This window comes from Zalophus californianus, chromosome 14, assembly GCF_009762305.2.
Source record: "Zalophus californianus isolate mZalCal1 chromosome 14, mZalCal1.pri.v2, whole genome shotgun sequence".
In the NCBI taxonomy this organism is placed as follows: domain Eukaryota; kingdom Metazoa; phylum Chordata; class Mammalia; order Carnivora; family Otariidae; genus Zalophus; species Zalophus californianus.
Window position 1 is genome coordinate 47,665,509 of NC_045608.1, and position 15,562 is coordinate 47,681,070.

Consider the following 15,562-nt stretch of genomic DNA (forward strand, 5'->3'; position numbering starts at 1 on the left):
CTCTTATTTCCATTGAGGCATCTTACCTCCTGTCCTCCTCTCGGCTCTTCATCTTCTTCATCTTCTTCTTTTTTTTTGGTTCTCCCTTTCACCCTGTTTTCATTTTGCATTCTGCCTTCTCTCGTCCATCCCTTCCACTTGAACAGCTTTCCTACTGAGGCATGTCACACCACCTTTCTCTTCTCCTTCAAATTGCTTCTGAAACCCCACTTCTCCATAAAGCTTGTTGGCAATTACACCCACGCAACACTGTGGGTGTTTTGTTGTTCGTACTCTTTGGCACTAAGTTTTTTAGGATGGAGGTGTGTTTCCTTGACTTTACCTATTCTAAATCCTGCTGTGCAGCTACAATGTATATAAACGTAAAAAGTGGCTGGGTTCTTTTAACCCCTTGTTTTAAGTGAATTTATTAGGATATATAAAACTCTTCCTCGTGCATCATTCCAAAAAGCATCTTTTAAAATAAAAGAATGAAATGTCCCCATATTCTTTATATTTTCAAAGGTGCTAGTACAAGCTTAGACAGAGTTGCAGTTCTAGAACCGAAAGGGACGAGTGAGGTCATCTATCTTAATTTCTTCGTCATAGACAATGAGAGTGAGGTCCGGAGAGATGAAGTATCCTTGCCTGGAATGCACAGAAAATGACCAACATAGCAAGCCTCAAACTCCAAACTGCCATAAACACAGCCACCCCTATACAGTGGGGTAGCACATTACCAAAAGGAATCGCCAATTCTTGCCCAGGTGGCTCTCCATTGTGCTTCAAACTTGTGGCTCCTCTTAGCACTGGACCACAGGTTCTCCCTTATAGAGCCACCTCTCCACTGCTAGTTCTTGCCTTCTTTGTGGGTGCTCACTTTCCAGTGTATTCTTTCAGCATGGAATTTACTGTGTTATATTCAAAACATCTATTCGCATTACATTCCAAGGCTTCCTGTCATTTAAGGAACAATGTCTTATTTCTCCTTTAGCTCCAGTACTCAGTGCACTGCCTGACAAGGGTTATTTGTGAAGGAGTGCATGAACTATACAGAAGTGAATTGATTTGGGCTTTTTATAAGTACACCCAAGAGTAAGTGTTTTCAGAGAAATTTATTGGAGGGCACCAGATTGTTGCCACCAAACATACCTACATTCTGCATCACACAACCACATAAGACCTTCCAGTCCCCCTTCAGATTATCCCAGAAAGATTAAACTATAGACTTTAAAAAGCTCTGCATAATCCTTATTGATAATATATTTTACAAAGCTACAGACTTCCCATATAAAAAATGCCCAAGAATATAACCTGAGAAAATATGGGGCCCTTCCTCAACAGGACTTCTGCTCCATGAGAACACTGCCCCACAGTAAAGAGTATGAGGCGAAAAGTGCTAGGAAAAGGATTATACTATCAAATCCGATATTTTTTATAGAATCTGTACAAGGCAAGCACCGTAATTTTTTTAGATGGTCCTCAACAGTCCAGGTGATAAATCAGTCATTATTTTAAAAGACATTTTAGAATTTTATTGTTGAATATCCTTACTAGACCTTTGAGAATATTCCTATTTCTAATCCTGCCAACTCCTCACCATCTTAATACATATATGATTCACTATCTGAGGGTGTATTTGCTTTTTGGAGGTTTAATTCTTTGCCAAGAGAAACATGAAATAATACTTATCTGTTTGTCATTGTGAGCCCAGTGCCTATGCACAATGCCTGTCACAGGCTTGAAACTCAGTAACTGTAGAATGAATGAATGCACTAGACACAAATTGATCCAAATAGTATAGCATGCCTGTTATGGAAGGTCTGTTTTCAAATTATTTAAATTTGGTCTAACAAAATGATATCAATCCAGACCCCTTTATGGCGCTGAAAGGATCTGTCTTCCACCAAAACGATGTCGATTTTCCAATCCTAGTGGGTCTAGACATTAAGCTTAGAGGGCTTCCTGCCAGCTACCTCATTTACTCATTTAGTCCTGCCTCCCGTCTACCCTGCCTCCTTGCTTTCTGTTCCAACCCTTACTTTTTTTTTTAAGGAATGATCTTTGTTAAATATGTGGTCCCTGTTCATAATTAAATTCTGTATTTCTGGACATGTATTTATCAAGAAATTTTATTACAGCTCATTTTGCTTCCTTACTGCTAGCCTAACTTATAAAATACCCGAGATGATCCTTAGATGTATCTTAAAATGAAAATAATAACATCAGACTCTGTCAAGTTAGGTTTGTCAGTACCACTTCGATTTCTAAATCATAGTGCATCTGTGCTTTGAAACCTCTCTCAATCACTTACTTATTAGCGATTTTTAAATATAGCATTCTCTTCTAAAAATAAGAGGTTATGCATCTAAATTACAAGTCCTGTCCAAAAACAAAACAAAACAAAACAAAACAAAAACCACCCCACAAAATTTTCACCATTTTCCTTTCTGCGGAATGTAAATATATTTGATCCCTAGAGAACAGTCAGTGAGTTTCAGGCAAACAAATCATAGCTTTTTAAAATTAACTGCTTTTCAAACTATTCACTTGCTTCTTGAGCATAGTGGGAATATGTCTCATTTTGGGATTCACTTAGTATGCCTTTCATTTATAATTCTTAGTTTTCTTATATATTATTTCCCCAATACTTTTTTTGTTCCCTTGTTCTCCATGATGTTTCAACCCAACAATACTATTGAAAATTTTCCATTTCTTATCTAATTGCTTTTTCTACCTATAAATTCATCTATTTACATGTTTTTTCTACCTTTTGAATTTACTGTCGCCTGACATGATCTCTGACCTCAAGCAAATAAAGTGATATTTTTATCTTTGTGTTTGTTACGCTCTGTTTATTCTTTGGTTTTCATTGCTTCTAGGTTTGTTTTAATATTTTATTATGCTTTTCTATTTCCCCAACTTTGTGGAAGCATGATGACTTATTTTGATGCATTTTGACCGAATAATCCATAAATTTAGCATTAGATGAAATGATTCTAGATTACAAGTTAATTGAAAACATTTCATATATAAATTAGATGAATGTGTGCATACATATAGGGATAGGTGTAGACTTATGCCCAGATATTATAGAAGTGATGTACCATATGCAACATTTGCTGGGTGCATCATGTTTGCTAAGGACTTTCATATATACATATACCATTTCCTCTTCATAATAACCCTATAAAGTAGGCAAAGTATGGAATATGCCCATGCTAACAGTGAAGGAACTGAAGCTTAGGAAGGACTAGTTAGATGACACAATTGGTTCTATCCACTGTTATTTGTACTCTTTTTTTTTTTCCAAGCACAATATTTTCTTCTACTATGTTATGTGGCTTAAGTTTAAACTCCCTATACCTAGAGTGGCAGGCTCTGAATAACAAAAAATTTTCAGACTCAGTTGAAGAATGGTTTGTGTCATACAATGTTTAATTCAATAAAATAAATCATTTGCCTTGATATGGGGATTCCTTACAGGATTTCACCTGCCATTCAATCTCTGTCCGATATGAATTGCATAGAAGGTTACACACTCATGAGAAGTCTTATGTTCTATTTATGTGTGGTTGGAAGAAACTGTATCACCATTTAGTTCTCAGAGAAATGTTTCCTTCTTTGTTTCTTTTTTCCGTTCGTTTTAATCACTAGGTTTCAATTATTTACAAGGGTTTACTAGGAACCTGTCCTGTGTAAGGAACTCTCGGGAGAAATATGGAGGATACCAAGCCAAGCCCTGCCTCCATCCTCTCCAGTTCTCTGTGGTCCTGCCTTGCTGGCCCCTTGCTGTTCCTTAAGCCAGCCAGGCACACTGCTGCCTCAGGACTTTTGCTTTGGAACTTCTTCCCATCTGTTTGCTCTTCACACAGACGTCTGCAAAGCTAACTCCTGCCTCATTATTTGCTACCTCTTCTGAACTACTTTAGCAGTTCGCTACTACTTCTATTATGGCACATATCCCAAATACATTTATTGTTATATAATAATCCTCCCTGGTAAACTATACACCTTCAGGGGGCCATACTGGGGAGAAAGATGTGTATTCAAGAGCCCATACTCATATAATGCTCATCCTCTTTACAAACCTGATAGCCTAACGTCTTGTACATAGCAGGAAATTAATAAATCTGTTATCTTACGTTGAAGTACCAAATGAGGAATAAAAAGTTAATGCCATAGGCTAATGTTCCCCAAAGTGTGAGATATGTACCACCTTAACAGGAATGTACAGATACTCTTCTTTCTGATTACACAAAGGAAAAAAGTCTCACTGAGATGCTAATATGTCTTTAATACCTCTACAACGCTTAATAAATCTTCTGGTAACAACAAAAGGACAGGTTTCAGGCTCTCAGCTTTTTATAGGTACAAGTCTGTAGCTAGAATTTTTAAAACATTATTTGGTATTAATCGTATAAGTTTGATATCTTTTATTTAAGGCGATACTGTTTGTATACTTATGGTTCTGATTAGTTTTGATTTTTATGTTAAATATTAAATGCTTACAAAGAGAATTTATACCGTAAATAATACATAAAGAGTAATGCTTAAACAAACACCTGTGTGCCCAACTTAGCTTCCTGTGTTCTTTACAGACAACCCATTATTGTCTGTCTGAATTTGCATTTCCCATATTATTAGTAAGGATAAATACTGAGCCTTCAGGTTTCCTATTTGTGAAATGCCATTTCATGTTAATTTCCCATATCAATTTGTTGGTTTGTGTTTTCTTATTGATTTGTGGCTGTTTTCGACATATTTAGGAAACTAATAGTTTTCCCAGCTATGTGTGTTATAAATGTTTTATCATTTCATAGCTTTCAGTTTTGCTCACTCTACAGTACCTTTTAGTAAGCAATTTATTATTTTTAAGGTAGATGAGCATATCATTTGTGATATTTTATTTGTGATTTTATACTGTCTGGGCATTACTTGAGATATAATTCCCAACCCAAGGTCATAAAAATATTCTTTATATTTTTTTCTAAAAGATTTACAGTTTTGTCTTTCATACATTTTTACACATGTGAGTATTCTATTTTATTTTTTCCATATGGATAATGAATTGAATACTCCATCCATTGCCTCACTTATGTACAAAAATGGCTATAATCTATATTGAGTTTTTATGTATCTAATATCTCTTGGAGAACCTTTATTTTGTTCTGTGGACTAATCCCACATCATCCAAATTGCTACAGGTTTATTATAAATCGCCTGCATAGTAAGACAAATCCTCCCCTGCTTGTTCTTTTCCTTCAAGACAATCTTTACTATTCTTTACCTTTCATTCTTTCATATACATTTTTGAATCTGCTTGTCCAGTTCCAAAAAGTAAGAACATAAAAAAAATACATTTTAAAACCTGTTGAAGTTTCCATTGGAGTAGCTATAATTTACAGATCAAATTAAGGATATTTGATAACTTTACAGTATTGAGTCTTCTTGTCCATGGGCCAGTTATACATGATTATTTTAAACTAATAATTGCATTGAAACTTCTCCACTAATTATTATGCTTGCCAAAAATAATATTTCAAATACTCTTTATTAGGGTAAGAAAATCCCTGTCTGTTCCAAGTGTTCTTTTTTAATCATGAAAGTATGTTGAATTTAGATTTTTCTGCAACTCTTGAGATAAACATATAATTTGTCTCCTTTAAACTGCTGATGTGGTAAATTCAATCAATTAATTTATTGAGATTGAGCCCACCTTGCATTCTTGTGATAAAACCATTTTAATACAGTATAAAATCTCTTAACATAGTGGATTTAGTTTGTTAATATGTTCTTTAAAATTTTTTATTGTAACATTGCCTAAATTTTTCTTTTACTATCTTTGTCTGATTTTAATACTGAGATTATACTGGACTTATTAAATGGAGTGTCCCTTCTTTTTGTATTTTCTGGCACCGCTTTGGAATTATGTGTATGTTCTGATATTTCCTTTATGGGAAGGTTTTCAACAATTTATTAAACTCTTTAATGTTTATGGAATCACTTTACTTCTTTCTTTTTATCTTGAGCCAGCTTTGGTAACATACAATTCTAAGACCATTTCCATATAATCACATTTATCTGGCTATTAAGACAAAATTATTCAGAATATTCTCTTATTTTTTTATCCTGTGCATTTTGGACTTTTTAAAATAAAATTTAAAATTGAGAAATAGCATACACACACACACACACACACACACATATACATACTAAACTGAAATTTAAGGGTATTGCTTGATGAAATTTTACATATGTATATGACAGTGTAATCACCACATAGATATCAAGATATGGAACATTTCTAGCACCCAAAAGAAACCCTTTTGCCCTTTCCTACTTCATGCCATCCCAGAGGTAACTATTCTGACTTTGATTACCACTGATTAGTTTTGCCTAGGCTTACACTTTATATGAATGGAGTCATGTAGTAGTAGGTGCCTAGTTCCTTTTATTCAACATTGTGTATATGAGTTGCTGAGATTGTTATATAACAGTAGTTCATTCCCCTTTATTGCTATGTAGTATTCCACTGTGGGAACAGAATGAGTTCATACCATTATATGAATGTATTTATTCATTTTATTTTGACAAACATTTTGATTGACTCTAGCTTGAAGCATATATGTAAAATCCACTATAAATATTCTCGTTCATAACCTGTGGTAAACATTTGCACTCGTACCTCTTAGAGACAGACCTCGGAGTAGAATTTGTGGGTCACAGAGTCGGCTAGTATTCAACTTTAGTATATACTGCCCAGCAGTATTTTTAAAGCACTTGTACAAAATTATACTGCCACTAGTAAAGTAAGAGGGTTCCAGTGGCTCTCCATTCTTGGGAAATAAGGAATTTTGCATTCATTTTTATTTCAGTCATTGTGGTATGTGTATATATATCTAATATCTTTTAAACTTCTGCCCATATGATGTTATAGCTCCCCTTTCATTATTAATATTATTTACCGTTATTTTTTAACTTGATTAATTTCACCAGAAGTTTATAAATTTTGTTAGTCTTGTCATATAAGTGGTTTTTTACTTTGTTGGTCTCCTTGTTTTGTCAGTTTCCTATTTCATTACCTTTGCTCTTTGCTTTATTATCTTCCTCTCTTTTATATTTTCACGGGCTTGTTTTGCTGTTCTGTTCCCAATGCCTGAAGCTGGATGTTTAGCTTCTGGATATCATGCCTTTTTAAATTTTCTCATATGTATTTTTTCTAACACGTATTCTTTCTTTTTAAAAAAGATTTTTATTTATTTATTTGACAGAGAGAACGCACAAGCAGGGGGAGCAGTAGAGGGAGAGGGAGAAGCAAGTTCCCCACTGGGCAGGGAGCCCGATGTGGGGCTCGATCCCAGGACCCTGGGATCATGACCTGAGCCGAAGGCAGATGCTTAACCAACTGAGCCACCCAGGCATCCTGCTAACAGGTATTCTTATGTTATAACAATGTTTTCCTCTAAGTGTTGCTTTGTTTCCATCTCACAAGTTTTGCAATATAGTTTTCTTTCAGTTCTAAGTACTTTTAGTTTCTCTTTTTATGCCCCCTTTATTCCATGTGTGGTTTTAATTTTTATATTTATGGAGGTTTTTAAAAAGATAACTTTTTCGTGTATCATGGATTTGTATTGTGGCCAGAGAATGCGATTTGTGTGAACCTGAACTTCTAAATTGGTTAGGACTTCCTTTGTAATAGGCAGGGCGTGAAGGAGAGCAGTGGGTGTACAATGACAGGCGTGGGCCTGGACAGAGACTGCAAGAGATGCAAACAGCAGAGAAAATACAGCAGCTCGAGAGTGGTCAACCCAAAGGTTGGAAGAACAGAGAAGATATGGGAAATGCAAACAAGGTTTCAGATCACAATGATTAGGAGAAAGATGGAACACTGGAAAACCAGGGGGCAAAAGAAATTATGATTTGTTTTGGTCAAAGGGCTAGCAGATGTATAACCGATAATGTCAGACAGGTAGCTGAAAATCCAAGATGGGGCCTCAGTAGAAGGTCGACATTTGAAATGTGATATTTTAGTCATCCGTATGGGGTAATAATGAATGGGAAATAAGTAATAGGAAATGAGGGTGGGGGGAAGAGAAGGGCAGATTAAGAATAGAAATTTCATGGAAAAAAATGTGGAAAGGTGAAAACAGAAAGTATAAATAAGGAACTGGCTATTCAGACTTTTTTTTTAAGTTTTTGGCAATTTTAGGGGAATTTTCTAGGAAGACAAAGTACATCTAATAGAAAATTGCATCTATATTATGTGGTGAGTGGAGCAATATTGTAATAAGAGATCCAGAACGTAGCTCCTCATTTTCTTTCATTATTCAAAACCATCTTGAGTATTTACTAATTCCTACCTCAACACCATTTAAGCCAAAATGTAAAATATTTCTCCTAAATAGAATTCTGCCACTACATAGGAGGACTCCACACTCTTTTGGCTTAGTACTCAAAGAACAAATATTATGTGCAATTCAAGATTCATGGTTGTATACAAAAACATTCCTATTTCTGAATTTCATATGTTTTAAAAAGGCATTGGAACCAGATGGAACACATCAGCAAAAAAAAAACCCAGAACTGGAAATAAGTACAGAAAATGTGGGGATGGTAGTGGCAGGAAGTTTAATGTATGGGTTAATGATCAATGCCAGGTAAGCATGGGACTAGGGACAGAGAGTGGATATGAGGCAGGTTTTTCCATGTTCCACACCCTGATATTTATGCCAGGGGTCATTAACTCCCTGTACCAGTACACTGTAGCTGCCAAACAAATAGTGAACACCACAACAATAAATCGGAAAGCAGATTGAACTTGGCAAAGCAATTCATTCTATTTCAAGAACATCTGAATCTTACAGATTTATTTGGTCATGTAAATTTTCTACTTAATTTAAAAATATCATTTACCTAGAAGGAGCTTACCTAATTTTTGCTCTTAGCAAAACTTAGTATCGGCAATTTGAAATATAAAAGCTTAAAATCCATCCTTGCTATGGAAATTTTTATTACATAAAACAGAATTGTGGAAGTTGAGTGGGTTCTGAATTACCACCATGTACATATTGCCATTTTTAGTAAACGAACCATAAAGAAAGAATATTGACTTCAAGACATTCAAAATTGACCTTCACATTGAAGATGATTTTTGAACTGTTAGAAACTTCAGGCCTTTTAGTTTATTTTAGTATTTTTAGATCACACCTGACTTTAAAGCACGTAAGCACTTTTGGGGAAACTTATCTTTATCTCTGTGTATTAGTTGTGAGATATACACGCATATACATCCGGAGACGGAGCATATACTATTTTTGTCACTTCGAAGTACTTATACTAGGTTCTTTTATTCAACTGATATTGACTGAGACCTTATGACAAGCATGTTGGGTTTTCAGAGGTGAGAAAGAGGAAGAAGGAAATAAAGAAGTAAAAAAAAAATTATAATTTTAAAAGGAGATCCTAAGGAGGAGACTAACTTCAGGAAGATTTTGGGGAGAGGCCCATCTGACAGATGAGAAAGGTGCAGAAAGGCTGCCTCAGAAGAGTAGCCCCGGTGAACAAGTGGCTCCTGGGAAGCCTCAGAAGGAGATGCGCACTCAGGAGGCTGGGAGGCCAGGCACAGTGCGTGGGGAACCACCCAGGCAAGCTGAGAACAGCCGGCTACAGCCGGTCCGCATGTGGCCTCATAAACTGGAGAGGGGTTGAGCTTGTATTTGAGTGACATGGGAAGTCTCTGAAGAATGTTAAGTGACTCCACGTAATTTACATGTCTTCAGGACAGAGCAGCATGAAGAATGGGTTGGAAGCAGGGAGAAGATGGAGAGGGATCCGTTAGGAAACCACCGCAGTATCCAGGTGAGGACTGTGGCCCAGACCATGATGATGGCTTTGGCGATGGAAAGATATGGATGGGATACTTGTTAAAGGCAGAATCAAGAGATCCAGTGCTTATTAATAGATCAGACGTGGGGAATGAGGAAAAGGGAGGAATCAGGAACAATTCCCTGGTTTCTTGCTTGAATAATTTGGGTGTGGGGTGGCTCCCTTTACTCAAATGATGGAAGTCTGGAAAAAGAACAGATTTTAGGAGAGAGAATCAAGATTTTAGACTGTACTCATTACACTTCAAATATCTAAGAGAGATGTAAATGGAAAAGTCAAGCTGTCAGTAGCACACAATAATCTGGAACTAAGAGGAGGTCTAGGCTATGAATAGAAATTTGGGAATTCTTAGCATGGAGACAGTTACAGCCACATGAAGAGAGCAGAGGCCTACTGAGAGAGTAGACAGAGAAGAAAAAGAGGGCCAAGGATGAGCCTCAAAGACTCTCTGCACTTTTAGAATAGGCACGGGAGGAAAAACCTCCAAAGGCAAAAGTAGGAGGAAAACTAGAGAGCAAATGCCGTGAACTCAGAGGTGTACATCAAGGAAAGAGCTATCTACTCTGCCTCGTGCCATAGGAATGATGGAGACAGAAAGGCTTTCTTGGGAACCTGGAGACCACTGGCCACCTTGGTGAGACCAACGACAACTTCTCTGGGAACTCCTGAAGTGGAATAGGATAATAACAGTGGACTGACACAACATCGATGACGATGGAACGTTCTGAGTCCAAATGGGGTAAGAAAGTGTGGATAGTGATCTTGTAGTTAACACACTCAGAACAAGAGCACACATTTATCCAATACCTTCTAGGTTTCCGTCACTGTAGCAGGTGGCTCCTGCATGAAAAAAAAAGCGAGGTGGCCAGGTGTCCTGCCATACTGCCACACATGGGAAAAGGCTCTGGGCGAGCCACCAGCCAGACACAGCTCCATGACATCCATCCACAGAGGCATTTGCCTACTGTGGGCCTGGCACTGTCATGGGTATTAGAAATAGGAGATTGAGTAAATTCTTGCCCTGAGGAATTCATAGGAAGAGAAAGGTAAAGAGGTAATTATAAAACAATGTGACAATTTTAATATCTTTATGACATATTGTATCCACAGAGCATTCAAGCGGAGGAGAGATGTTTGTGGTGGGAAGTCAGGGTCATAGAAGGACTTCTAGAGTAGTTGATCTCCAAATAGAGAGTAAGTTGGACAGCCTTATAGAAGGTGGAGGGCAGTCAGGAGGAGGGAGATTATCGGGTAGAAGAGACAGGGCAGTCTTAATGAGACACAGAAGCAGTGTGTCACCTGCAGGTTAATTAAAGTATTTTCAACTATGGAATAAGGTGAAAGGTAAGAAAAGGAAGGGGAAATTTATCAGGGGCCAGAACCTGAAGAGTCATTATATTTCACAATAAAAGGATATTATAGTATCCTATAAGGATGGAAGTACAGAGCACTTAAAATGTTTCAAATAGGGAGGGACATGCTATTCAGATTTGTGTTTTAGATAGATTGCTCTGGCAGCATTGTGGAGATGGATTTGAAAATGATAAGCCTAAAGTCCAAGGGAACAATTAGGAGGCTGCTTCAGTAGTTTAGTGAGAGATGATCAGAGATTGAATTACAAATGTGGGAAGGGGATGGAGAAGAGGGGATTGATTTAAAAAATATATATGAGCTGAAACAGAGATCACTTGATGACCAACTGGATGTGGAGAAAAGGGAGATAAGAAAATCAGTGGCTCCACAGTGAAATAGAAAATATAAGAAAAGAAGCAGGTTCAGAGAAAAGGATGATGAGTTCAGTTTTGGTCCCACTGAGTTGCAAGTGTATGGAAACACGTGAGGGAATATCTCCAGCAGGCAACTGTGTGCATGGGTCTGCATATCAGTGGAAAGGTGGAAGTCATAGATACCCTTTTTAAAATCAGTTTCATTGAGAGGTAATTCACATATGAAAATTCACTAAGTTTACATCTGGTGAGTATTAACAAATGCATACAGTCATGTAACCACCACCACAATCAAGATAGGGAATATTTCCATCAGCCCCTGTAAGTTCCCTCCTGCATTTGGGAGATACCATTTGGAGAGTCATCCATAAAATGTGGTAGCCAGAGCTATGGGAGTGGATGAGGCCACATGGAGGGGGTATGCAGAACGAGAGTTGCAACAGGGCACAAACTTGGAGGAGCAGACAGAGGAAGTAGGCTACGGTTCACTCTATGAGGGGAACTGGGAGGGAAAGCAGAGGTTTGATAAAGAAGAAATAGCCAGTAGTGAGAAGCAGAATAGGTAAACTAGGATAAGTTCTCTTTAAGGGAAAAAAGAAAAGCATTACATTGGTCAATTAGATCAACAGAGACCTTAAAAAAGTCAGCTGCAGTAAAGTGATGGAAGCAGATGATCCCTTGCAGTGGGTGGAAGAAGGGAATGACAACAGAAAGTAAGACAGCAATACAGAGAGGATTTTATGAAAAGCGTACAGATGAGACAGCAGCTAGAGGAAAGTCCAGTGGATTTATGAAAAGAGAATCTTGAACCTGGAGTTAGAAAGCCGGATTCTCAGAGCTCCCTGTCTACCAGTTACTAGCTGTGTCATCTTAGACCTCAATTTATCTGGGCCTGTTTTGCCGCCTGTAAAATGAGGCAGCTTAATCAGATGGTCTCCAGAGTCCCTTCTGGTTCTGATTCTGTGGCACTGTGCGAGCATCCAGCAACACGGACACAAGTGGAAACCACTGCAAGAGCAATTTCAATGGACTGGCGGGGATGGTGCGAGCTGAAAGGTGAATAAATAACCCCTTGAAGAAACTGGCTATTAGACAACCTGGAGAAATGGAAGCAGAAGGACACATGCTTCTAATGTCATCATAAGAAAACATGTTAAGGTCCAAACGGGGCAGAACCTGACCAGGCTGGGCCAGTGTCAATGAACTCCAGAAGAAGAACTAACATTTATTCAACACACAGTAAATGTCAGTAACTCAGCAAGGTGTTTCGTGTAGGGAAAAAATCTAGATGGCCAGCATTCTTGTGTTAGTTTATCTCTACCATTTATGGAATCATTGTAGGAGGTCAGGCATAAATGTATATCATACTCGATCTCTGAGAGCCAAAGGGAAATGAACAGGTTCCCCCAAATATTTTATTCAAAACAAAGACTCCATAGCAAATTTAGATTGATAATTATAGGATTGTGGCACAAAGAAAACATGTTCACAAATTCAGAAAGCATTATGCAGAAGAAGAGGGGTTCACATTCAGATCTTTTGTCTTCAATTCCAAATTTCTCCATTACATGACAGCTACCTACTATTATCTTTCCGTAAGTGTCATGTGCCTTGTCTTTCATCCATTTCTTGGATCGCATGCGTTTATCCAGTACTTATCCTTCCCTAGATTATATCTAAATCCCTTTTAAATAGGTAATCTAGTCTCGGCCAAAAAGCATTCTTTTCAGTCTTTGAAATACTCATTCCAGTGTCTACCAATACCCTTATGTGATCACAAGTCAAGTCCAGAAAAAAATCTAATCTTGTTCTTGACAATATCTGTGTATCCGGGTTTTATTATGTCCCACGGTCTTCTTTTCTCTTCTGAAGTCTCAATCCTCAGCAAGAAGAAGAGATGAAAATACCACCCACAGCGCTAAGTCCTTCATTCCTGCCCAGGACTTCGAAGTCAGAAGACATACATTCCGTACTTCTTTTGTGATAAAATTTATTCCCACACAGCATACCTGTCTTTTGGCAAAGACTTACGTAATAACTTCTCTTTTACCTACGTGGTAAAAAATTTACACAATACACAGGAGAAGTCACAGAAGCTTAACTTGACAAAGAAAGTAAACAAATTAATTTTTACTCTATGTCTTTTTCTTGCTAATGCATTATTGTGGGGCTTCTTTTTGCAAAATTCCACATATGTTTAGATAATTTTCTATGTCAAGTCCAAATGATATGGCCTATTGTACATTTTTAAGTGCAGAGACTATCAGAAAGGAAGTGAGCACATGAAATTTTATGATTTAAATATTGTAATGAAGAAAAAATAATAACAATGATGAAAATGTTAAACAAATTAGTGAACTTTTGAAGCACGAAGGAAATATGTACAACTGGATCCTAATATCTGGTCAGTTAAGGACATTGCTACAAGCTCCTATTAATCAGGCTTAATAAGGAGGTACCCTTCTGTGTAAAGAGTCACTTTTAAGCCTTCGTATCTAGGTGTTTAAAAAACACTATTGTAAAAATTACCATTAAGGGTGCCTGGATGGCTTAGTCGGTCTGACTCTTGATTTTGGCTCAGGTCATGATCTCAGGGTTGTGGGATCGAGCCCAGTGTCAGGCTCAGCACAGAGTCTGCTTGAGATTCTCTCCCTCTGCCCCACCCCACCCAAATAAATAAATAAACAAATAAAATCTTAAAAAAAGAATTACAATTAAGAAGTACTTTTAAAAATATCTTTTGCATTATTCTATTTAAGTGCAGGATATAGTTAGGCTTCATCATGAAGATTTTAGGTATTAGTATTAAAAACCTGACCACCCCTTAATGATAAGTTCTCTAAGCAAGTAACTCTAACCAAATTGACATGTAAAGACTATTCATATGTCCTCCTTCATTTAAAAAATAAATTTCACCTCAAGTGGTGTAATAATATAATGCAATATAGGAACATCAGAAAACATAAGCCAGGAACAGAGAAGAAGAAACAGGCACATGCCTTTCCACAATCTAAGAAACAAGAGCCCGATTTTGCTTGATTTTAAGTGAACACACCACCACAATCACACACACACACACACACACACACATACACACACACACACACACGAATGCAGTCATTTCAAAACAATTTTATGCACCATTTAAATTAAACATGAATATACAAACTCCTCTCTATATATTAAGCATAGCAAAATAAAAAAGGGGGGGAGAGAAGTAATTTTCTGCATAAATGTTTTTCTAAAATTCTTGTCCATAAGCATTTTAAAAATAAGACATTTTGGGGACAATTGGGCAAATGTCCATGAATATGGACATCTTATAGAAGACATTATAGATCTATTTGATTTCTTTAACTGATTTCGTTAATTGCCTTAACTAAAAATATTATGGTTAAATGGGGAAATGTCCTTCTTCTTAGGAAAATCATGATGTCTGAAACTTACTCTCATGTGGTTCAGGTTAATAAAAAGTTTGCAGAGAGAGAAAAATATGACAAAATGTTCAGATCCGGTAATCTGTGATATGGATACACAAAAACACACACGTTCACTGTGTTATTCCTTCAGCTTTTCTATAGGTTTAAGCATGTTTGAAACAAAAAGTTCGAAAAAATTATTCATTTCATCTGATTAGAACTACCAAAAGAAACTACTTGATCCAACACATGAGCCAGGAGCCATTACCAAGACTATGCTCTTCCAGCTGTCTTCATCAGTTTGAAAGGGCTTCATTTATTTAAATGAGAGAAAGGTGCAGATTTACTTGGAAGGAGAGAAAGGAAAGCAGCTTCAAAGTTTGGGAGCTTGCCTGTCACGCAGATGCCACATTTCAGGAGGATGGGCTCTGTGTCAGTCTTCCCAGCTCCCCCCTACCAGCTGACTGATGGCTATCTGCGGAGACATGCAGGGGGGCCTCCAAGAGGGTATGAGTGCTGAGACAAGATAAGTAAAATGCAGTGACCCCA

General features: G+C 37.2%; 1 protein-coding gene across 7 annotated transcripts in view; it reads right to left on the minus strand.

Annotated features, from left to right (window-relative positions):
* The window catches only part of ZNF521 (zinc finger protein 521), a 273,167-nt gene that overhangs the window by 138,799 nt on the left and 118,806 nt on the right, over positions 1-15,562 (minus strand). The window lies entirely within an intron of this gene.